The 26,307-nt window shown below is 38.6% G+C and overlaps 1 long non-coding RNA gene across 1 annotated transcript in view; it reads left to right on the plus strand.

The window, feature by feature from the left end:
- The first annotated feature begins 1,620 nt into the window (after positions 1-1,620).
- si:dkey-54h16.1 overlaps positions 1,621-26,307 on the plus strand; it is a 29,839-nt gene continuing 5,152 nt past the window's right edge. The window contains exons 1-4 of the long non-coding RNA XR_002458067.3: positions 1,621-1,901; positions 20,370-20,859; positions 20,992-21,101; positions 25,031-25,274. This is a non-coding gene — a long non-coding RNA (si:dkey-54h16.1). The remainder of the gene's footprint in view (positions 1,902-20,369; positions 20,860-20,991; positions 21,102-25,030; positions 25,275-26,307) is intronic.

Here is a 26,307-nt window from a genome sequence, read left to right on the forward strand (position 1 = left end):
TCCTGAACACTTCCGGGATGTACAAGTGGCTCAAACTCGCTCATTTTGAGGCAGGAACCGGCAGACGTGCAGCAACTTTAACTATGAGGTAAACACAAAACAAAACTTTCCATCAGGAGCTCCTTCACGGGACTCCACACTTGTAAACAATCGCTACATTGGGTTCGCGCCATTCGCGTGGCTCTCGGTCCCGCCCCGACTCGTCAGCACTACCAAGCCGACCAATCGCAGAGCTTGCGCTACACGTCATTGCGACGTGTAGTTAAATTTTTTTGAGAGCTGCATGTCAGTGACGGCGACAGCCACGACGAAGGGCTATGCGTCAGCGCCGTAGCATACGCCGGTGTTTGACGCAGAAGTATAAATCAGCCTTAAGATTAAATACACTGTTTCAATAAATGCAAACAGAGGATGCCAAAATATAATTAGACAAATTGGTAGTGGACAGTGTTGCACAGACCAAAACAAAAGCAGACATTCTAACATAGAACACACTTACTGAATTTACTTATGGAGAATAATTGACTTTAGAATTGTTTTTAAGATAATCTGGCATGTTTCTTAAATGTCTGCAAAGCTAATGTGATTTTGTTTACTTTAGAAAATAAAATAAAAAAGTACACACAGCACCTTTAAATAGGGTTTATCATATAATTAAAGAAATCACAATTAGTTTTCAGATAAATGCCTATAACTGGGATGATCTGAAAGTGTTTTCTAATTTTGATCAGTGCTCTTTCGCTCAAGAAATGGGTTTAAAAACTGCTTTGTAAAATCAACTTCAAGTAGGACTAAGCTATGACTTTGAATTTAGGAAACTGTAGCTTGTTCATTGTTTTTCACCTTCATTGTACTGTATATACTCTCCTTCCCTTAATGTTTCATCTTAAAGGGAAGCCTCTGCAAATGCATATACAGTAAGGTCAGGCATAAAAATAACCGTCTTCACCCTTTTTAACATCATCACGGTTTATGCTGTTGTAAGCAGTCAGTAAATCTATCCCCAAAATTGCAACCACCTCAAACTCAAAACAACAGCACAGAGTCAACATCGTTTGCATACACCAACAATAAAACATGCACTCAGGACTTGAAAATGAGTTCTGCATCCCATTCTCTATTCTGCTGACATTGTTCCATGCTTATGGTGAATAAATGTCCCCTAAGTCGTCATTATCGCAGCCTTACTTGTGATAAGATAAAGTGTTCCATACAGATTGGTTCAAATGTGACTTCCCTTGTGGGTTATTATACTACAATGCTAAAAGTCAGACATTTAGCGAATGTATTCACACGCGCTTTATTATGCGAGCACACAGAAAAGAGTTCCCAGTCGACTCTTTTGCAAGTCATCCTGAGGGGAGACAGACCCCACACTGTTCTCCGTTGAACTGCTAATCATGGGACACTGTTTAATAATTGACTCAGCACAGAAGGAGGGGCTCGTCCGGGACGCCCCGAGGCTTATAAGTGAACTGCTAACAAACACAGCTTGTCAGTTCGTGGAAAGTCAAAATGAGCAGATAAAATTGGCGTTTTCATGCAGTCCTCTAATGACGCACTCATTAGGTCACATTTGGGATTCTCTTTGGTCATTGAGGTGTCGGTATCAGTCGGTTTAACTGAAGCAGACATGGGACTGAGCTGCAGTACAATGCCTGGCCCTTGCCCTCACTGTAGGGAAAGCTGTGGGGATGCGTGTGTTTGTTTGTGTCACCGGGACGAGCCATGTGTGGACCGCTGCTGCAACCTGTGCTGTCAGGTCTGTCTAGACGGCTGCTGTCTTATTTGCTCGGATGACTGTCGATATACTCTGTGTTTCATTTGCACAAGGGTGGCAGACTCTTGTGCTGCAGTTCTGACCGTTGAACAGCCCAGATCTACAATGAAACAAACAGAAGGTAGGTGGAGTAATATTTATACTGTTATGTCTATCCTGTGTATTAACTTGTACATTGCTGAAATTCTAGAGCTTGACTCTGAGCTTGATATGATGACGTGAAACCTGCAATTATAATGTTACTGGTTACACCTTGTAATAAAACTTGTATTAGTTATTTGTGAAACTTGAAACTATTTCAAGATGGCTAAGTGGTTGCCTCACAGCAAGAAGATCACTGGCTTGAGTTCCAGCTGAACCATGAGGCCTTTCTGTGTAAAGTTTGTCTGGGTGGGTATTTCCTCCGGGTGCTCCGTTTTCCCTCACAGTCCATAGGGATGGGTATAGATGGGTTGGAAAATCTAAATTGGTCATAGTGTTTGGATGGCAGAGTTTGTGGGTGTTTTCCAGCACTGGAGGTTGTAATTTCAATGCAGGATTGTTGCTGAAAGGTCATCCACTGTGTAAAGCATGCCAAAGGAAATGGCAAATCATTCTGCAGTGGCAACCCATGATAAAGCATGGAATAAGCTGAAGCAATGTGAGTGAGTGAATAGTCATTTCTAAATAGTTTCTACACCATATTTTCTTCAATGTAGCAATAAGCAGAATATTTTTGTTAAATGTCAAAAGATTTTCATTGTTTCTAAACAAATCATCAACGACCTGTTTCCACTGAGTGGTACAGTACGATACTGTATGGGTCACTACAGGTCACCTTTATCAGGCTTGCACTGCTAAAAAGGTACCAATGGTACTCTTTTGATTGGCACCACAAAGACAGAAAGCTTCAGTCGACGTCATCCTTGCTTAAGGAAAGTAAAAGTAAAGCTGTACGGGTCATTCACATATGATAATAGAAGCACTTCTCACAAAACAGATGCTTTATACACACACATACTTGTGTATAAATGTTAATGACAAACCTTTCTATGAACTTGATTTAATTATAACTGCAGATAAATGATGCAAAATAGCCTACTGTATCCTCTGCAATTATATAAAATAAATAAATAAATGCAACATAAATGAACACATACAGCCTCTTATACTCTCCGTTAGGTTATTAATTACAGATATCCTACACACAGAACACATTTAGTCCTTATTTGGGTTCTAAAACTACGCACAATATAGTCCACAGTCAGTGCAAACTTCTTATCTGTATCTTTTATCTTCACCATTAGAAAGTATTTCCATCATTCCTAGTTTATAATAGTCAAAACGGTGAAGATAATAGTTAAACATTGTAGTTTGATTATGATTTAGGTTGCTAAAAGGATCATTTGTCCTTTGTTTTTTTTGGCCTCTCCCTTGTTTTTTACCAGCCTCACTCTCGCGCTTGTCTGTTTTTTGAAAGGATTGGATGTCAGAAGCACTTAAATAATCACGCACACGTTGTTATCATTAGATCAAGAAGTTATTTTAAATATAGATGCACGCCGAGTGCATGCCAGCTCTCTGGAGAAAATAAAAACTGCATGTCTTGCTCTGTTTTTTGGTACACTTTTGTTGTGCTAGGTACACTTCCGAAGGGGTACCCAAAAAGTTATACAGTACGGTTCACTTTTATTTACCTTTTGACAGTGGAAACAGCCATAAAAGCGTACTGAATTGAACTGTACCATACCACTTAGTGGAAACGGGCCATATCTAGAGTATACAGTGGTGTAATCCTCACCCAGCCCCAACACACTTTTCAATATCCTGCTTGTATCCCTCCCACTTTCAAATAGATTTTCAGGGCTACACACACAAGGAAAGCCCTGTCCACATGAACATGAGTATTTTCAAAACTGCACTTTTTTTTCTATGTCATTTAAATGTTCATTCAGACAAAAAATGCAGTGTCATGCCCGGCCAAGGTTTCCCTGGGTACAGTGTGGTTGTGAGAACTCTACAACCGGTGTTTCCACCTTATGATGTCAGCGTGCATGCTGTTTTCTCCTTTCTGATTGGCCAACATGGCTGGGTTTACACCAAACACAGTAGACACAAATGAGGCAAATTACCCCAAATTTGCAGGAAATGCATCAAATATTTTGTGTCATTTGTCAAAAGGACAATAATCCGCCTCTGTTTACAATTTGCATTGACTTGAATTTACTTGTACAGATACTTAATTCGGCGATGCAGTGGCTCAGTGGGTAGCACGTCCGCCTTACAGCAAGAAGGTTGCTGGGTTGCTGGTTCGATCCTCGGCTCAGTTGGCGTTTCTGTGTGGAGTTTGCATGTTCTCCCTGTGTTCGCGTGGGTTTCCTCCGGGTACTCCGGTTTCCCCCACAGTCCATGTTTCCCAGAGATGGGTTGCGGCTGGAAGGGCATCCGCTGCGTAAAAACTTGCTGGATAAGTTGGCGGTTCATTCCGCTGTGGCGACCCCAGATTAATAAAGGGACTAAGCTGACAAGAAAATTAATGAATGAATGAAGATACTTAATTCTGGGGGTGACATGGTAGTGCAGTGGGTAGCACGATTGCCCCACAACAAGAAAGTCACAGGTTCGAGCCCCAGATGAGTCAGTTGACATTTCTGTGTGGAGTTTGCATGTTCTCCTCATGTTTTTATAGGTTTCCTTTGCGTGCTCTGGTTTCCCCCACATTCCAAAGACATGCACTATAACAGGCTAATAAGCTAAATTGGCCGTAGTGTATGTGTGTGAAATGCCGGCTGTTGGTTTGGGCTTGCCCTTACCATGCATCACAGTGTTTTTTTTTTTTTTTGTTTTTTTTTCATGTGGACAGAGATTTTTTATTTATTTTTTTAAACAAAAGTGGGGAAAACCTTGTTTCTAAAAATACCCATGTACGTTAGCACATGGCCTAAATCTAACTTACTTAATGCCTAGTTAACACTACATTACTTTGGCCATAGGCAGGTCAATATGCTGTTCAGTCTAGCTGACTTGATATCGTTTCTTTTTGTCATTGTTATGTTCACACTATGCAACAATATGTAAATACTCCACAAAAAGGGGTCAGTAAACATTTGACAACAACTCAAAAACCAGTCCTCAACCCAAATGTGTACCTTTCGAAAAGGTACCACCCCAGTGACAGATCTCGTATCTTTACTTCTGAGCCTGAAGGAATCATTTGAAAAACCGCATCAATCAGCTAATCCATCACTGTTGTTCAGTTAATAGATAGCTTTTATATATGTCTAAACAGAGGATGAAACAAGTGAACTGTTGACCATTCTAACAAATCAGAGACATTTATGTTGAGCACATGAACACAATGTCTGTTTTCTTTTCGGTTTGTACTTTGCATCCTTGTGTTCTTGTGTGACGTCATCATCAGCCAAAGTTCAATTCTATACTGGGCATTCATCCCTATTCACTAATCCATGGGTGCCCAATCCTGTTCTTGGAGATCTGTCTTTCAGCAGAGTTTAGCCGCAACCTTCATCGAATGCACATGTCTTATGTGCATGTGCTACTTCAGATCCTACTAATTTGGTTTGGTTGTTTTTGATCAGGGTTGGAGCTGAACTATGTTGGAAGGTAGATCTCCAGAAACAGGGTTTTTCACCCCTGCTTTAGAGAGACCCTGGATTGGGATTAGAGCAGGGGTGCTCACCCAGAAGATAAGAACAGGAAACTGAGTCTACAGTTCACTCAGACTCGCCAAAATGAGACTTGATTTCTGCTGCAATATACAGATGGCAGGATCAGAATTTGTCAGCAACAACATGAAAACATGGATCCATCCTGCCTTGTATCCATGGTTAAGGCTGCTGCTTCTGGTGTATGGTGTGGGGGATATTTTCTTGGCACACTTTTGGCCCATTATCAATTGAGTATTGTGTCAATGCCACAGCCTACCTGAGCATCGTTGCTTTTGATGGCTACTTCCAGCAGGATAACGTGCCATGTCATAAAGCGCAAATGATCTCAGGCTGGTTTCATGAACATGACAATGAGTTCACTCTCCTCAAATGGCCTCCACAGTCACCACACCTCAATCCAATAGAGCACCTTTGGGATGTGATGGAACAGAAGATTCACATCATGGATGTGCAGCCAACTAATCTGCAGCTACTTTATGATGCAATCATGTCAATATGGAACAAAATCTCCAGTACCTTGTTGAATCTATGCCATGAAGGATTTAGGCAGTTCTGAAGGCAAAGTTGGGTCCAACACGGTACTAATACGGTATACCTAATACCTATAAAGTAGCTGGTGAGTGTATTTTCTCATCATATATTGTAGTATGCCAAAACACCTTTTTGACAGTGTTACTTTTATAATCAGCTTGATTAAGTCCTGGACTTTGTATCACATAGTCCCTAAATGTATTTAGTTAGAGGAAACACCTCCATAGTTTAATTACATTTTTCCTAATTTTGTGTCCCTGTACCACTTAACAGTGCCCTGAAATGTATGCATGCATCTTTGGGTTTTAAAACTCTACTTATTAATTATTAAAGCATACTTTAATTCACACAATGTGCACTTATAGTTTTCTAAAAAAACTTTTAGCCACTGGAGTGGTGCCTACAGAACAAGCACAACATTATGGTCAGACAAAAATAGCAATTTTATAGTAGTACTTCTATGTGTGTTTGACACATGAGTACTTCTAAAAAACAGACCTAAACAAATTCATGGGTTTCAAATGCTGTGCCAGCAGTTGACAACAGGCATGTCTTTGAAATGACATCAAATCAAGCAACAGTCAAAGAAGAAATCCAATAGCGCAGTCAGCTGTGTTTTAGCCATCTATGCTGAATGAAGAATGATGCTTACCATACCAACTACTCTGGCAACACAATGGCAGGTGTGACTAATGGTGCTCAGGAAAATCTGGACAAAACAGCTCAAGGTTGACCTCAGAAAACAATGGCTTGGCCTCAAGCTTTTAAAGGGACAGTTCACCCAGAACATCTACTCACTAGTTGCAGAAGTGATTTCAAACGTTCACGAATATATTTATATTTTTTCTGCTAAGAAGATCATAAAAAAAAAAAAAAGGAAAATTGCTATTATTGACTTCCGTATTGTAGGAAAAACATATGTTATGGAAGTCAAGGATCATAGGATTATAAAAATAAACAAAAATAACGTATTTTGTGTTCACCAGAAGAATGAAAGTCAAGCAGGTCTGTGAAAAATGAATGTTCAGTTTTGGCTGAAATATGCATTTGACCCCCAAGCTTTAGTACAAAGGTTAAGTAAACATACAGCCAGGGATGGCAAAAATACATTGAAATGTATTTTAAAATAAAATACCAAATGCCTACATTTTAAGTGTATCAAAATAAACTACAAAATACAGCAGCCACAAATATATCAAAATAAAATACTGTATTTTGTATTTTAAAAATACTTAAAAATACGTTTACAAAGAAACATGACATTTTCTTTTCACAAACATTCTATCAATAGGCCTATTGGATCAATCCCTTCACCATTAAACTGACAGCAACAGTGTTTCTCTAATTCAATTCAATACCTCTTTATTTCTATAGTGCTTTTACGATGTAGATTGCCAAAGCAGTTTTTTCAACTCTGAAAACTGGACTGACACTGTTTCAATTTACTATAATCATCTAAAAGTTTTATTTATAAAGCATGTTTATCTTTGACTTTAGTATAGATTTTGTACAAATTGCATAGAGAAAGTACTGTCTTGAAAATGATCTCTTTAATCACTGTAAAAATAATTTAATGCAGATAATGAGGTGGAATACATTACTATATTTCTTGATTGTAAGAAATTGCCACCATCTCTTTGGAAGTCTTATTTAAAGTTTAAATCTTCAATAGTCAATGTAAAAGCATGATTTCTGAGTTTTTGACCAATGGACTGTAGTATTTAATGTTTTTATCTCATACTAATTAACTGTCAAAGTTTGCAAAATACTATAAAGAGCACCTGTAGATCAGCTACTGGCATTAGAAACAGCCAAAGAAGTATTTGGAGGTATGATGTTGTATGATGTCGTTTGTCTTATTTTCCGGTCTGATTTTGACCTGCGGGGCAATGTGGTAGAGCTGTGGGTAGCACAATTCACCTCATAGCAAGACCGTCGCTGGTTCAAGCCTCGGCTGGGTCAGTTGGCATTTCTGTGTGGTTTCTATGTTCTCCCTGTATTCGTGTGGGTTTCCTCTGGGTGCTCCGGTTTCCCCCACAAGTCCAAAGACATGGTTGTACAGGTGAATTGGTTATGTTAAAATTGAAAGTAGTGTATGAGTGTATGTGTTTCCCAGTGATGGGTTGCAGCTGGAAGGGCATCCGCTGCGTAAAAACATATGCTGGATAAGTTGGCAGTTCATTCGGCTGTGGCGCCCCCAGATTAATAAAGGGACTAAGCCAGAAAGAAAATGAATGAATGATTTTTGATCTGCTGCCAAATGTACTCCTGCTACTTTCTTTTACTTTCTGTAATGCATAATTTACATCCATACTTCAATCTACTTCTTCAATATTAATTTCTAGTCTGATCTCAAGCCTTAGCAAATAACTTAGAAAACACCACTATTAAAGTGCACAATTTTAGGAAGTCACCATGTAGACTTCTTACAAAGTATTTTACAGTATTTAAAAAATCTAAAACACAAGACACTAAAATGTTTTGATACAAATTACAAAATACTATTTTTTTTTAAAATATGAATTTGAAATACATGTATCATAAATGCTGCCCATCTATACATCAATATATTATTAAAAAATGTTTGCTACACAATAAGCCCAATTTAAAGTGAATATGATGTGAAGGCCATATTGTTTGTTTCCTGGACTTGTTTTATGTGTGTAATCAAAATGTATATTATTTATTTTGCTAGCACACATTGTTATCCTTTAGGTGAACAATGAATCTGTTTAGGTTAATCCACTGAAAAAAAAAAAAGTTTCTCTTGTTAATCTTTAATCAAATCAATCAAAGCCTGCCCAGCAGGCAAAGGATGTCAACATCAGATTGAAACTGATTCAAATTCGTGGGACATTGCTTTTTGTTTGAAAATGAAAATTGGGTTGACAACATAACCCAATGTCAGGCGGACATCAATGTCCAACATTGAACTAACGTTGCAATTACTCAACCTAAAAGCAACCAACTATCAACATCTAATGATGTTACAGCTTGACGTTGTGTGGAAGTTATCACTATGATATCTATCAGACAGTGGATTTTGGTAGCCATAACTGATCAATAAAAAGTCAGTATTCGATGTCAATATGACGTTGGTTTAAGATGTTGGTTCAACATTGGATTTTGGTCACTTTCCAACACAGATTAAAATGAACAAATTGTCAATGTCAATTCACATCATTATTGGACATCAAAACATAACATTGCTCTTAGATGCTGCTGGCTTAAATCTAACCTATTATTAATGTCTTATGAATGCTCATAGGTAAACAAGACTCAGCAATGATGTGTGTGTGCGCTATATTTAAAGTCCATGTAATTAGTCCTCAATGATTCTCCAGCTGTGTAATCAATGGAACCATTGAACAGGTGCATGTGAGCAGTGTATATGGGATATGTAGTTTCTTAATGTAGTGTGTGTAGTTATCCAGCGATCCTCATGTAGCGATCTGCAAGGATTAGATTGCTGGTGATTGTGACAGAGTGTCTGCTGGGTTTGCTTCTGTGTTTGATTCCGGAGCTTCAAACACAATTTTCTTAACCACGCTTCTCTTACCATTAGTTTGCTATGAGGGAATGATGCACAACAAGAAAGCCCCACCCCCTACTCATTATCGCCTTTTAGCTGAAAGTACATTAACATGAACTGAAGTCATATTTGATTTAAAAGAATGTAATCCTACACACAGAAGAAGTAAGAGGACAAAAAAAAAAACACACACACAAAAACGTCAACAATGTCTTAATGTGTGTTAACCATCAAATAAGTAGAATAATTTTCAACAGCCCTTTGAGTTATTAGAAAATAATGCACACCTGAGGTGGTGAATACAGCCCATTGTCAATTATTTCTTACTTACCAGTGATGGGGGATGATTTTGTTACCTATGTTTCTTAGGAATGTGCCGGACGAGTCCCCAGGTTGTTATTTTTATTTTTTAATGTCTGATAACAATGACTAGAGAGGATGATTACAGCTACAGATTGTTATTGGCTTACTCCAACAATGTTAAAATTGCCAAACATTTTGTTTGCTTGCTCTCTCTCTCTCTCTCTTTCTCTCTATGTGTGTGTGTGGCATAAAGACACAAATGAATTCAATGACATGGGCAAAACATGGCTAATAAGGATAAGGTGCTTTTTTGAACACATTGCACCCTGTCTTTTTTTCAAAATGGCTTATAAATTATTATATAGTGTTGCGTGTGTGTGTGTGTGTGTGTGTGTGTGTGTTTGTATGTTGTGGAGTGGCAGTCAGTGGTGGAAAGAGTACAAACAAATTTACTCAATTACAAGTACTGTTACATTGCTGAATTTAAACTCAATTACAACTAAAAGTACTGGAGTTAAAAAAAGTCCTTAAGTTAAAGTACACATTACTCTTCATGAAAACTACTCAGAGTACAAAAGACTTTTTTAGCTGGTGATATTGGTAGAATTATCTATAATTGAGGAATCAGACAAGATCCAGGCAATAAAACACATTTTACATAACACATTTAACCATGCTATAAACACTTTTGAAACCGTGTACACAGCATTAACTGAACTGTCAGGTGTGGTTTATATATGAACCATAACTGGAGCACCCGGAGGAAACCCACGCCAACATGGGGAGAACATGCAAACTCCACACAGAAATGCTAACTGTTTCAGCCTGGGCCTGAACCAACAATCTCACAAAAATTAAATTGTAAGTCTGTTGTAATGGTTCTTACCAATGTGTTTTATAAAAACACCTTTGTAACTTTATAAACAGTATTAACTTATCCCTAATGAATTAATACAGCCAGTATTACGGTGATGATGGATTTACATGTTCTTATGATTATTAACTTATCAATAGAGCACCGCTATTGTTTTACAAAAACAATGTTTTGCTATTGTGAGTATAAAGACAATAAATATACACAAAAATAGACTCTTTATAATTTAAAATGATGCCTCTCTTATCTGTATAATAAATAGATGATTTAATTAGAAAAAAAGCCTTGCTAAATACCTAATCGCGCAAGCAAACCACCAGAAAGCAAAGAACAACACTGCCTAGTGCCTATATATAATAATAAATTAATTAAATATCACACAAGTGAGATTTTATGAATAAACAAATTTCAAGAGGATCACGTGCTTATGAATGCTAGCGGCTGGATTCGTATTATCCAATTCACTACACTCCAATCAGATGACTCCGAAACTACTATAAATACCCTGGGTTTCATTCCACTGCTGTCTTCGTTTTGAAGAGGCAGCTTCACCGTAGCTAGCTCCGTTGAAGAAACCTACTCTAAACCAGCATGGACAACCAAAGCAGCTACCATCTACCAGCTATAAGCAACAATCTACAAGCTACCAGCCACCAGCTACAATCTACAAGCTACCAGCTACCAGCTACAATCTACAAGCTACCAGCTATAATCTACAAGCTACAATCTACAGCAGCAGCAGCAGCAACAACAGCAACAACTACTACTATTACTACTTTAAAACAACTCCAACAATTGCATCAACAACTTCAACAAAACATCAAACCTTCCACTTCAACGCATCTGCTGTGTCTTCAACCCTATTATCCAGCAAAATGACAGCCAAAACTCCAAAGCTATTGCAATGAAACTGAACCCTTACCTTTTTCCTAGCGGTGCACATGCTATGCACATGAAGGGAAGCTTTGCAAAATAACTATACCAAACATTTAGACTAAAACATTTATAAATCTTTTGAATAACAAGACTAGCGTAAACAATGATTTTAACTAAAGATACTTGCCTCTCAAGCCTCTTGCTTGTCCACTGATCCATAAAATTTAACAGCTTGTTTGCTGGAATGTTCAGCAGAGCAACAGCTCAAGTCATAAACAATGGTGACCTTGATCAACAAAATGGCCGCTGGGCTTTTTCACCTTTGGCATGCTCGATTGACACTCTTTTAAGCCAATAGCTGTAAGGAGAAGCGTCACCATCTAATGAGCTCTCTGGAGAAGATCCCGCCCTCTCTCTTGACTCTGTTGCAAGTCTTCTGAATGAATTTGGGCCAGACACGCTTGTGTAGTTAAGTTAAGTTAAGATACCAACAAAATGTTAATCATGGATTAAAGTAAAGCCAATTACTAACATTCCATTGACAGTTTTACTAAGTGGTCACATTGCCCTTGAAGTCTTACGCCTGTTTCACACCGCAAGCGTCAGCGGCGCGTGAGCAGAGCGTGAGCAGCGTGTATGTCGAGCAGTAGCAGCACGCAGGCGTTTGCCTTTCACACCAGCTGCGTCTGCAGCGCGCAGCTCTTCGGCAGCTGCTGCTGAGATCAACCTATCTCTGTCTATTCTATCTAGTTACCCCTCTATATACAAATACACTTTTTAAACTTTTCATCTGCACCAAGGCCTCTCCTATGCTGTTTCTTTAACCTGCAAATGTTTATTTTACAAATTTTATAGATCAAATAGTGCTGTATGCTTCTCAAGCTAACTTATATGAGAATTGTCTACAGTCAGAAGACAATCGCCTGTGATATCATGTCATTTGTTTTTTGATTATCAGGTTGCTGTAGACCTAGTTATAATCATATTTATACAATATAGTTATAATGATATTTATACATGATCAAACTAGTGTTAATTTCTCCGCTTCAGTGATGTCCAGTGGCAGAATAACAGCTCGTTAATTCATGCTCGTGCAGATGATGAGACGGACAAAAGTAATTAATGCATGCCATTCTTTTACTTATTTTCGTGTTGTCAGATTCACAGTGCAAACAGCTCCCGGTAGGAATAATTTGAGTGAACATAAAACAAAGCCGATTAAAACTTTCTTGCTCTGCTCAGCTGCACAGAACACAGCGAGCTCACATAATCCAGCATGCGTGTCGCACTACACTACCCACAATACACTTCGCTATGGACTACAAATCCCGTAAATATTCCATTTCCCCTCTCCTACAACTAGTGTGCAACTTAAACAAAACTGATAGTAAAATAGTTTTACATTTGGTTTTGTAGTTCGGGCCTAAATAAATGTTTGTTGCCGTTTTTAATCGTTTTAAGTTCATTTGAATGACTATATATAAACCCTTTGACATTATTAACACATTTATTGGGTAAAATTGTTAGTTTTTACTGTCATTCAATGTGTTTTGGTCATTCTCAATGCACTGTCACTTTAATTGAGCGTGAGCAGCGCGTCAAAAATAGACCCAGCGCCGAAACTATCGCTGCACTACTGCTTCGGCGACGCTCACGCCTCGCTCTGACGCGCTGCTGCTGCGTGCGGTATGAAAGCTCTAATCTGTTAACATGGACGCCGAAAACACACGCGCTGCTCACGCTCTGCTCACGCGCCGCTGACGCTTGCGGTGTGAAACAGGCGTTATAGAGTTCAGAGTTTGATGTTAGCAATTGAAGAGGGAAAAAAAAGACAGAAAAATAATAATAATGAAATAAAAAAATAATTAAATTAAATTAATTAATTAATTAATTAATAAAAAAAAAAAAAAACTATACACAGAGCACCGAGGTCCAATTACACTAGACCAGTGACTCATTTATTCATACACTAGTGTCTTATGTAAGCTTATAATGGTAAGTCAGTTGGATGTGAAACAGCAACAAAACAAACTTTCTGCTTTGCTGCTATGAATAGAAGGAGGACATTTCTGACAAAGGATCTTCAATAAATACTTCCAGGATCACCAGACAAACCATACCCCTTATCCTCAGCTCTCCATCCATTTGCCATTCTGTAGGGGGATGAAGGCTCACCTCTACCATACTTTCACATAGCGACAATAAGCTATCAGACCATGCATTAGCAAAGAGACCATGACATTCGTCTGCAGAACCTGACCCTCATCCAACCTATTACATTCTATATGCACTTCAAATACAATTACTCTCTACATAAAGGATGCATTTCCACTCACATAGCCCACACCCTCGATGCCATATTTCTCAACTTGCTTTGAATTGCGTTGTCACCCTGATACGAACTTCTGATTTCAGATTTCAGGTCTAACCCAAGGATCTAACCCGGGCGTTTCAGCTCTCCCTTCCTTAAACTTATTCTGCTACAATCTGCAACTACTGAACCTGCAACAGTGGATTCTTTAATCAAAAAAGAATCAATAATAAATTCATGATAGTACCATTCTTGCCCAACTGTTCAGCGTTCTTGTATTAGTCCTATTGACATTGCTACCTAAAAATTCTCTTGCAAAAACGCTTAATTATTGTTCTCCGCTCCTCACAATTCTTTATTACTTAGCATTTAACAGCACTATTCCTTCTGTTGAATAGTCGCTGATTTGCCATGAAATAAACCAAGCCATTTCCCTCATCAGAATAGCCGGTTGCAACGCCTGGCGAAAACTTATATTTCATTCGCCTTCAACATCATGCCAATCCACCCAGACTTGTAGGGTCTTTTGGCATCAATTGGTGTTCACAATTTTACTTTGCAGTCCGACTAACTTCAGCTGCAAAAGTAGCCCCAAAATTTTAACATGCTTTTAGAAGCAGTATGCTGGATTTTATCTAATAACTACAAAATCCCGCACATTAGCCATCTCCTTGAAAATTTTCTCCTCGCCCCTGGCTAAATACCTGATGATCACCCAAAGGTTTCGAGGATATAGGGATTCCCCTTGCAGAGGAGAGAACATTATGACTGCTGAACATGTTTCAGGTTGCAAAAATCAAATTGCTGATTCTCTCTTGCTTTCTTTTAAAGAAACTTCGGCTCTAGGCACCAGAAGCAGACCAGCATCCAACACCTGTCCCAAATTATTCACAAATGATATTGCCATAAACCACCTATTGCATCCAGCCCGTGCACTAGATGCCATGTTTACTCTGGCTATTTTGACTTCCTGAGGTGTTCAGAAATGGATATCCCATCCAAATGTAACTATGCTATACACCCTACTATTTCTGATCTATCACTACAGAATGCTGAAACCCTAATGCTTTTTATTAAGCAAAGCAAACAGATCAGACAGGTAAAGGCATTCATTTACATATTGAACATATTCCCCCACACAGCCATTCCAAACTCTTACCATTTCTCCATTTAAGGAGATCAAAGGAGCCTGACCCACATGCCCCACTTTTTACTGATGATGCTAACCGTCCAGTAACCCGTTTTTGGTTTCAAAAACACCTAAAAGAAGTCCTTCGCCTTCAGGCTTTTCCCCTGAATTGTATACCAGCCATTCATTTAGAATCAGTGCAGCCACCACAGCAGCTCACAAGGCCTATCCTCTCACCAAATGCAGACCCCTGGCCGCTGGTCCTCTGATGCCTTTAAAGCTTACATTCGCCTCAGCCAATCCCACCTCAAGACAGCCCAGCTAGCCCTAACCAGCTAATACCACACTCCAACATAAGGGTTCGAGCTCGACCCTATGTAGGCTTGAGTGTGCGTGTGTGTGCGTGTGTTTGTGTGCACGTACGTACATATCCATATGGGCGTGTGTACGTGTGAGTGTATGTGGGTGAGTGCGAGTACGTACGTGTTTGCATGTGCAGATGCGATGCGCAGTTGCAAATGTATACATGCATATTTACACTTGTGTATGTATATAGGTGCGGATGTATGTGTAAGTATGCATATGCACGTGCAAGCAAACGAGTATGTGATTCTATGGGTACGTGCATGGCGTGCATATATGTTTGTACAGGTATTGTACTTATACTTCTACCTTTTCTTTCAAGCCTACTAGGCTCCTTCCCTCACCATAGCTTAGACCCCCGCAGGGGTCCAAACTGAGCTTCGACTCTCGCAAGAGTCACTCCAAGCCCATCCCTGGCCACCCCTCCACTACCACCTCCAGTAAAAGCCATCCCTTCCCCCTCCCTCCTCTCGACTCTTACTGAAGCCCCCTCCCCCATAGCTCTAACCCCCGCAGGGGTTGCTCAGAGCTTTGACTCTCGCAAGAGTCACCATTGCACTGCCCTCCCTAGGCCATTAGGAATGCGTGTACATGCGTGTACATTTGGTGTATTCCTGTACTGGTGCGTGTGCATGCATATGCTGAGGCAGGAGCAGACGTATGTGCATGCACACGCATGCAGGTTATCTCCTATCTCCTTTTCTTTCTTCGGCGTCGAGTTCCTCCGCCCTCTCTTTTTCTTCCTTTCTCATAGGCCATCAATCCTCAGCTCTAACTCCCGCAGGAGTGACTAAGACGAGCTTCAACTCTCACAAGAGTCCCGCCCCGGCCACCTCCTGCTGCAGTCTCCACCGCCCCCTCCCTTTCCCAGACTTGAGCAGGAGAAATGCCCACAGCAGCTCTGACCCCCGCAGGGGTCGCTCCGAGCTTCGACTCCCGCAGGAGTCAATCACCGCCCATGCCTGGCCCTTACCTATGTAAGACTTAAATAAATATTCATATATATATATATATATATATATATATATATATATATATATATATATATATACTCCTTTTCTTCTTTCTGGCGTCGAGATCCTCCGCCTGGCAATTATCTGCCCTTTCTTTCTTCCTTACAGCGTTGAGTGCTTCCGCTACCTTTACCCTTCTTTGATCTCCTCCCTTATGTCCTTATATTTCGTCAATTACTTTTCCAGCGTTAAGTTCTCCGCTAACTGTTTTCTTTCAGCGTCGCTCATTTTGCTATTTTTCTTCCTTCCGCTTAGGCCCTCAATCCTCAGCTCTAACTCCCGCATGAGTGACTAAAACGAGCTTCAACTCCCACAGGAGTTCATTCCACTGCTATCTTCGTTTTGAAGAGTCCCCCCTTCCACCCCTACTCCTCCTTCTTAGATGGGTGAAACGGTGGCCCAGTGCGTAGCACTGTTGCCTCACGGCAAGAATGTCTCTGGTTCCAGGCTTTACCAAACCAGCAGACATTTCTGTGTGGAGTTTGCACTTTTCCCCGTGCTCACGTGGGTTTCCCCCGGGTTCCCCGGTTTCCTTCCATCGCCTAAAATCATGCAATTAAGTTAAATGAATAATCTAAATTGGCACCATAGATACGCTTCTAATATGTAGTTATCTTCAAGAGCAATCACTCTGTTCATTGGTTACTAAAGCATGGGAGTTCTCGAGATCTACCTGAGCTCAAACTCCCCTCCCGCCTTGCAATGGGAGGGAGCTCTGGGCTCGAGGATCTCATGAGCTCAGGGCTCTCTCCCGGGACAGCATGCCTAACAAGCTTTTTTAATTAATCATTATCTAAGTGTGAACTCTTGAAGTGAAGTTTATGAATAAACAAATTTCAAGAGGATCAAGTGCTTATGATTGCTAGCGGCTGGATCCGCATTATCCAATTCACTACGCTCCAATCAGATGACTCCTAAACTACTATAAATACCCTGGGTTTCATTCCACTACTATCTTCGTTTTGAAGAGTCCCCCCTTCCACCCCTACTCCTCCTTCTTAGATGGGTGACAAGGTGGCCCAGTGCGTAGCACTGTTGCCTCACAGCAAGAATGTCTCTGGTTCCAGGCTTTACCAAACCAGCAGACATTTCTGTGTGGAGTTTGCACTTTTCCCATTGCTCACGTGGGTTTCCCCCGGGTTCCCCGGTTTCCTTCCATCGCCTAAAAACATGCAATTAAGTTAAATGAATAATCTAAATTGGCACCATAGATATGCTTCTAATATGTAGTTATCTTCAAGAGCAATCACTCTGTTCATTGGTTACTAAAGCATGGGAGTTCTCGAGATCTACCTGAGCTCAAACTCCCCTCCCGCCTTGCAATGGGAGGGAGCTCTGGGCTCGAGGATCTCATGTGCTCAGGGCTCTTTCCCGGGACAGCATGCCTAACAAGCTTTTATAATTAATCTTCAGCTAAGTGTGAACTCTTGAAATGAAGTTATATGTCTTCTTACCATGTTTTTTTTTTTTTTTTTAGATTAGAGATTGAAGTCTAACAAGGCTTCTGCAGCTATAATAAAGTCAGATTTAATACTTTTTTAGACCATCAAGTATTAAATAAGCTAAATTGTCAGTAGTGAATGTTTGAATCAGAATGTATGGGTGTTTCCCAGTGATGGGTTGCAGCTGGAAGGGCATACGCTGTGTAAAACATATGCTGGAATTGTTTGTGGTTCATTCTGCTGTGGCGACTATAGGTTAATAAAGGGACTACGGCAAAAAGAAAATGAAGAAATGATTATAAAGCTTTATAACCATTTAAGATTTTTTTAAATCAAACTTTGATGCATCACTTGCTTTTGTTTATATCTCGGACAGTTCAACTTGTTAAATTTAAATATAAATGACAAGAGAAAATGGATTGCTTTACAATATATATATATATATATATATATATATATATATATATATATATATATATATATATATATATATATATATATATATATATATATATGGCAAGAATAAAAGGAAAAAAAAATATATATATATATATATATATATATATATATATATATATATATATATATATATATATATATATATATATATATATATATATATACATACTATTGTCCAATAATCCTGTCCATTATAACCAATAAAGCCTAAAAATTGGGCATCAGTATATTGTAAACAGATAGGTTCAAATAATATTTTCCAGTTATCAAAGACATAATTAGTTACTTAATTTTGGTTAGTTGCAGTTACATTGTTTTAACTTTAAAATTATACATTAGTGTAAAACCTATAAATGGTGGAAAAACATATTCTGTAATAATAAAACCACCTGGGTCTCCACTTTTGCCATGACTTTTGCAAATTTTTTGTTTCAACAAACTTATCCCTCAGGTTTTTTAAAACTTTTTAACAAAACACTTTCCTTTCCATGGCTGTTGCAATTTCTAGCCAAGAATTTTTAGTTTGGATCTGGTTGGATCGTTAGGATGTCTGTACAGACATACCTGTTTCAAGGCAAATTTTTTCTACAAATTCATATTCAATTCAAATGAAATTTAAAATCTGTTCACGCCGCCAGCCAAAATCATGTCACGCGCAGGATCACCGAACCCTTCGTAAACACAGCGATGAATTCACATTTACCGCGCGCACTGAGTTTAATAACAGAAATCGTATTGCCTATTACATGGATGTCTCATTCATAGTTGTAATATCGCAAATTACATTAGGACTAGTGAAATAAATAACTACAACACCACAAAAACCAAGCAACAACAAAAAAAAAATTATTTAAATGAGCATATAATGTAGCGTTACATGGACATCGGAAAAATAGGACCAGTACAAAAATATTTAAAACCTAGAACAACGAGTTCAAGAAAATTTAGATTTTTAAATTTTAGACTTTTTAAGACCCCCTGGAAACCCTGTGTAAGCCGGATGGCACAGCAGAGGGCAGGTTACATTCACTTATTTTTATGTGCTTCTTGGATATCCACATAAAAAACGGTAAATGAAAACGCTATGCGCATACATTTTGCAAATGTGTGTGAAAGATAAACCAACAGGCTGTGTGCATTGTGTCAGGATTGCCCTCTGAGGTGCAAGTCATTTATTATGTTCTGTTTTTACTTTTGATATTTGTGGCCAGTTAATCAGGAAATGCCAATTTTGTTCTCTTTGACTTGTTGTATGGAAACACTGCTTTTTTTCTTTTATGCAATATTCCAGTTTTGTACATAAATTTAATTTGCATTATTAGATGATAACATAGCTATTCACACTGCATCAGCACAGCCTTTCTTCCCTATTTACCTGTAAGTGAACAGCTCCTCCGGGTGTGGCCATGGGCATTCATCCTCTGCTATTTCTTCCTCATTTCTGCGTTCTTCAGATGCATTATCGCTGTCTTGAATCTCCATATGTCAGTCGATAACTTTGTGACTGTATGATGACGGTCAGTTCACGTAAATCTGCAGTAGCCTGAACTTGTTTTTCGGTTTAAATAATGTATCAGGCTTTTCATTGGTCCATTAAGATGAGATTTTTTTTTTTATTGGCTGCCAAAAATCTGGTCAGTGGTTGAAATATCAATTAAATTACAGTACTCTGCCACGAATTAAATGTAACAAAGTAAATTACTCAGCTTAATTTCTACTCAAGTACAAGTAAAATTACAGACTTAAAATTATACTTATGAAAGTACAAATACCCCAAAAATTTACTTAATTACAGTAACGTGAGTAGTTGTAATTAGTTACCTCCACCACTGGTGGCAGTGTATATCAGTGTGTGTTGTATGTGTGGTGGCAGTCTGTGTGTGTTTTGTGGATGCAGTTGTGTGAATTGTGTGTTTTATTCGTGGTAGTGTAAGGGTGGTGTGAATTGAGTGTGTGTTTTACGCGCGTGAGTGTGTGTTTATGTGACGTATGTGTGAGTCTTTGAGTGCATGTCTGTCATTATTTGTGTATCTGAAAGTGCAAGCATAATTTGTTTTAATATCTTTTGTATTATTTGTTGGCTGGTAGGTTCTGCTTTGGAAGGAGGCCAGTTGGTTTAAATCACCCACTGAAACATAATGGAAGCTGATGTTTTGGATAAAGAGACCTTTCCTACATCATGATGCCATTTTCTGTACAGAAAGAGACTGAAAATATAAGAAACTGTTCTTTCTTACTGCAGTACATTTGTAGATTATTTGCTACCTCTGTAAGTTCACCCATGTGCCATTGTATATATGCAGTATTGTGTTATTCATATTAAAGTGATTGTGTGAATTATTATGTGTCTGAAGCATCTATCGAAAAGTAAAAACACTTGTGCACTCATGCAAAAACAGGAAGGAAAAAAAGGGTTTGTTTGATGTAGTTTGCTCCAGAATGACTGACTCTCAGAGGACGAGCAGGAAAAACTTGATTTGCACACCCTGTGGAACCAGCTGTCACAGAGGTACAGTATTTATATGGGTCCACCCAAGACGTACGACAGACCAGCCCTGTCAACCTCACGACAACTCAGGTACTTCAGAAAAATCTCACTGAGACTATTATTTTAGGGTAAAAGAGGACAGCTGATACAAAAAAAAGGTAAAAATGATCATCTGAGAAGCAGGGAATGTCATGTCTGTGCTTTTTTCTCTTTTTGTGGCAGCGTCGTGATTGAGGATTTTAATTTCTTCCCGGTTTCAAGTGGGACTCGAGACAAAAAGCAAAATTAAAGGAAAAGAAGAAGACTCTAAACGTCTGAAGACACTTGAAAAGGTACATTGAATTGAAATGGCAGTTCTCTGGTAATTTCAGTAATCTAAAACAAATTTGTCGCCTGCGGGGCTGTCCTTGGGTAAATTATTTGATTGGAACTGATTTTTTTTTTCTGTAAAAAGTTTGGTGTAATAAAAGTGTCCTTGCTTCCGCTTCTTTTGGAGCTTTAAGCTTTGAATCTCTGAAAGAGAAACGGATGACTTGCAGGAACTCGAAGGTTGTTTTGAATGATTTTGCTGGCATTTTGCCCTTGAGCGACGCTATATAAGGGCTGAGCTTAATACTGACACATTCATCTTACAACTATGTCACTCATCATGCTTAAGACATCAGTGAATAGAAAATGTAATGGAATGGTTTAGCCCCTCCTTCCTGATTTCTTTGGGCTTTGTGTAGATTACAACTCAGGCATATGAAAATGCATGCCTGTGGCAACGTTTGCAAAAAAATCTGTCACACTCTTTCTTGGCAGTTTCATGGCAAGTTGAATGAATGGTACTAAAATCATTCGCTTTTCTCAGAAACATATAAACTGAAGCAATTTTATTACTGCACATTCCTTTGCAGTTAAAGAACGAAGCTAAAATGTTAACGAGTATCGAAGTAAACAGTTTTATTTAGCTTTTTTTAGTTTGAGTAAAGTTAGGTGATTAAAATTGGGTGACGAAAACAACATTATTAAAAAAAAAAATCCCTCTTCCAAAGAATAGTTGACTCATTAAGCTGAATTATGCAAACTGTAGTAACCCAGTAGCTGACAATGCCACGTTGTGCACAAACAGTATTCACACAGACCTATAGACTGAATACATAATCACATAATGAGGGTGATTTGTCTAACTAAAGGGCGACGCAGTAGCACAGTAGGTAGTGCTGTTGCCTCAAAGCAAGAAGGTCGCTGGTTTGAGCCTCGGCTGGGTCGGTTGATGTTTCTGTGAGGAGTTTGCATGTTCTCCCCATGGTTGGGTTTCCTCCAGGTCTCTGATTTCACCCACAGTCCAAAGAAATGCAGTATAGTTGAAATGGGTAGATAATAAATAAATGAGTGAATCTTTAACAAAACTAAAATGAGTGAATAAATGAGTGAATCTTTAACAAAACTTGATTGAGATTGTTTTTTTTTTCCAAAAGACTACATTTTTAGATCCCAATATTCTATAAAGGTAACACTTTACAATAACAGTACATGAATGTGTTACGTTTCAAAGAAAGTCAGAGAGGATCCAAATGCAAGTGAACAAGTTTGATGATGTATTAATATGTGAACTGAACATTACTATAAAGTTAATGCGCTAATCATGGATTAACATATACTACAACATGAGTCACATGAGTTCATGTGTGATTAATGGCTACCTTAATTACTTGTTTGTACATGTTGTTAATAATGGATTAACTACCATTAAGGTTTAAGCTATATGTAACCAATATGAACTCATGATATGTTAAGGTATGATAATGTCATGACTTTACTTGGTAGGTTGTATTATCATTAACTCACCCTTAACTACTCATGAACTCCTGTTCATGCTGATGTTGACAGAACACTTTTTGTATTAAATTTTTCCTTGCCATGTCTTTAAAATAAAGTAGTTTCAATAGAGTTTCTGCACTTGGCTGCTGATCCTGAAGGCGCTAGAGTTTTTACACAATATTTAATCTCTTTTACTTAAATTAATGTTTAAGTCTATTTAACTGAATGTATTGTAATTACATTACAACATCAATCCTGTAAAAGAAACCTTATGTAATTGAAAATAGTCACATTTTGCTTTAACCGGAAATGTATCATTGGCTGAAAAAAAACTAGGTGTGCAACTAGCCCTATTTGTTATAACAAATAAATGCTAACCAGTCTATCTATCTATCTATCTATCTATCTATCTATCTATCTATCTATCTATCTAACTACCTACCTACCTACCTTGATCATGTCTCATACTCGATTCCTGAAGGGCCGCAACTCTGCACAGTTTTGTCCCTAATCATACACAACTTATCCAAAAAATCAAGGTATTCAAGACTGCTAGAGACTATTTAGCAGGTGTTAGTCGGAGGTGGGTAAAGTTAAACAGAGCTGCAGCCCAACAGAAATGCAGTTTGAGACCATTGAGATGGGTGGACGGACAGACAGACAGATAGATAGAAAGATAGATATATAGATATTTTTGGTTTGTTTATTTATGATAGTTTTAGAACTTTAAATGAAGCACACAATGTGAAATAAACACAAAATACAGTGTGTAGTAGAAGAACAGCAACCAAATACTTTTAAGGGACATTTATTCATTCTTTTTGGTTAAGTCTCTTTATTAATCTGGGGTGGCCACAGCAGAATGAACCACCTACTTATCCAGCATATGTTTTATGCAGTGGATGCCTGTCCAGCTGCATCTCATTACTGTGAAACACCCATACACACTCATTCACACACATATATTACAGACATTTTTTTTAGCATTCCCATAGCTAATTCACCTATACTGCATGTCTTTGGATTTGTGGGGGAAACCAGAGCACGCGGAGAAAACCCACACGAACACGGGAAGAACATGCAAATCGCACACAGAAATGCCAATTAATCCAGCTGAGGCTCGAACCAGAGGCCTTCTTGCTGTGAGGGGATTGTGCTACCCACTGCGCCACCCCATTGCCCCTTTTAAGGGACATTCTAAAAATAAAACACTTAATGTTATTTACCTTTTTATAGGCTTTAAAATGTAAACACCTGAAAATGTGTTTGAAAGTTGTCATTGCAACATGTGTAGTGTAGTCACGTGACCAGTCTTTAGGTGTTCTTGACACCAAACAAATAAAGTGCACCACATATCATGATGTGCAATGCATAGATGCATAGTGTGTCCTTACAAAGTGACTTTTGAATCTGCTGCTATGCAGGTTTTCAAACTTTTCAGCTAGCGACCACCAAAGTAACAATTCCAGTGACTCGCAACCCCCACTATCCTCAGAGGTGGATATAAACATACAAACATAGCACACAACGGTGCACACAGACCAATAGGACCTATATAAACAAGCTTATTAACAGCACAAAAAACATAACATAACAACCATATTTTTTATAGTCATTATTCCATTATTATATTGTTGACCTTAATAGTAACCTCACTTAATGAGAATGGTGGGCACAATGTTTAATTTTGGAGACCCCCACTTAGAGATCATCCTTTATATTCAGTCATGGTCTTTTTTTTTTTTTTTTTTTATGTACATGAGTGCCGTAATATTGTAAAAGTTTACCATTGTGCTGTAAATTCAATCTTCTGCAACTAATACTATTGCTGTGTCATTAATCTAGCATAAAAGCCCAAGGGACACAATCCAATGGAAAATTAATCGAAAGGCTGATGGCTTTTTGTTAGCATGTTGTTTTTTATGTAACTATTAAATACATTTTTTTTTTTTAATCTTCTGCAAGTTGTGGGTGAAACATGGTAATTCTAATAGTTTAATAACATATATGATATTTTTCTAAATTACAAGCTACCCCCTCATTGTCTCCCGACCCCCACTTTGGGAACCAGTGCTCTAGAGACATCATCATCAATCAATCAATCAATCAATCAATCAATCAATCAATCAAAAACATCGTTATGACACATAATCTCTTAATATAAGATAAACACAAAGCACAGGAAATCAAGGTGTGGGCATCTTTTTTTTTTTTTTTTTTACAGAAGGATAGCTAATTGTCAGTGAAGCTTCTAAACAACATTCCGACTTAGGCATTCTCCGTAAAGCAATGTGTCAACAGATAAAGCATGCATGATCCATAGAGCAATTGATTTATTTCCATATCATTTAATGACAATGAAAGGATGCTCTCAGATACTGGAACGTAATTACCATCGATTGATTCCCCCCCTGCATTTGTGAGTCACAGCTGTAACCATTTCATCCTCCCTCAGGTCTGAACTAGGATACCAGCCATGGAGGAGGAGTACAAGAGCCCCCCACCATCCTATGAAGAGGTTATAACCCAGCAGCAGACAAGCAACACCAAGCAAAGCCAGTCGGCTGATAGGAGCCAGAACGCATGCTGCAGGTGCTGTATGAGCACCAGGAACTGTCTGATGAGCCCTGAGTGTGGACGAGCTCTCAACATCGCCAGTGTTGTCGCCATGTGCGGCATGTGCATACGAATGTTTGTCTGTAAGTATTTCAGCTAGTCAGATTTAATTGACTGTGTAGTCGTGGTGGTTAGGCAGGCATGAGGTAAGGATCTACACTCAGCTTTGACTCCATTTAAGGCCCTGGCCTTGGGTATTTTCAAAACTGCACTGTATGTTCATATGAAAATGCAGTATCAGGTTACCAAAACTTAAACTTTTTTAAAAACTCCAGACAGGGTGAAGGTTTTCTTTTGTGTATTCTTGTGGACGATACAACCGGAGTTTTCAGCTTATGACGTCAGTGTGCGTGCTGTTTTCTCCTTTCTGATTGGTCAACATGACTGGTTTCACACCAAACACGGAAGACAGAAATGAGGCAAAATTCTGCACATTTGTGGCAAAATCATCTCCTATTTTATATCGTTCACCCGCAGGACAATAATCTGCCTCTCACATTTGCATTGAAATGTTAGCAATTTACTCATGCAAATACTTATTTCCCATTTGGTGTGAACCCAGCTTAAAAGTGTCTTTATCATGCCATGTTGGGTCGGCATGCTCTAAACATACATCACAGTGTGTTTTTGTGTTTTTATATGGACAGAGATTTTTATGAAACCACGTTTATAAAAATATCAGTGGACATGGCCTTAAACAAAAGTAAAGAAGATAATTCAACCTAACGTTTCAATGAAATCAAAGTCAAAGTTGAGTGTGTTAGTCTTAAAGATCATGCGAACTGTTGGCTAGGACCTATCTAAAGCCTGGTTTATACTTCGGTGTTGAGTAATTGGCGTGACCCATGTTGTGACGAAAGTCTTCCTTGCACGTTGCCATGCATTTATACTTCTTGGCACCGTTTGTGTTTGTCTGCAAAATCACTTCCAAAGCATTAGCTGGTAGTGAGTTTTTTATGTTCCTCTGTGTCGAGTTTCTTCACGGGTGTTTTTTTTTTTTTTTTTCTGAACGCAACCCTAATGTACAAGTAGCTGAACCCCCCACCCCCCCACCCCCCAAATTTTAAGATGAAAACCAGCAGATGTACAACAATTTTAATCATAAGGTAAACAAAA

Source organism: Danio rerio, chromosome 3 (genome assembly GCF_049306965.1).
Source record: "Danio rerio strain Tuebingen ecotype United States chromosome 3, GRCz12tu, whole genome shotgun sequence".
Lineage (NCBI taxonomy): Eukaryota > Metazoa > Chordata > Actinopteri > Cypriniformes > Danionidae > Danio > Danio rerio.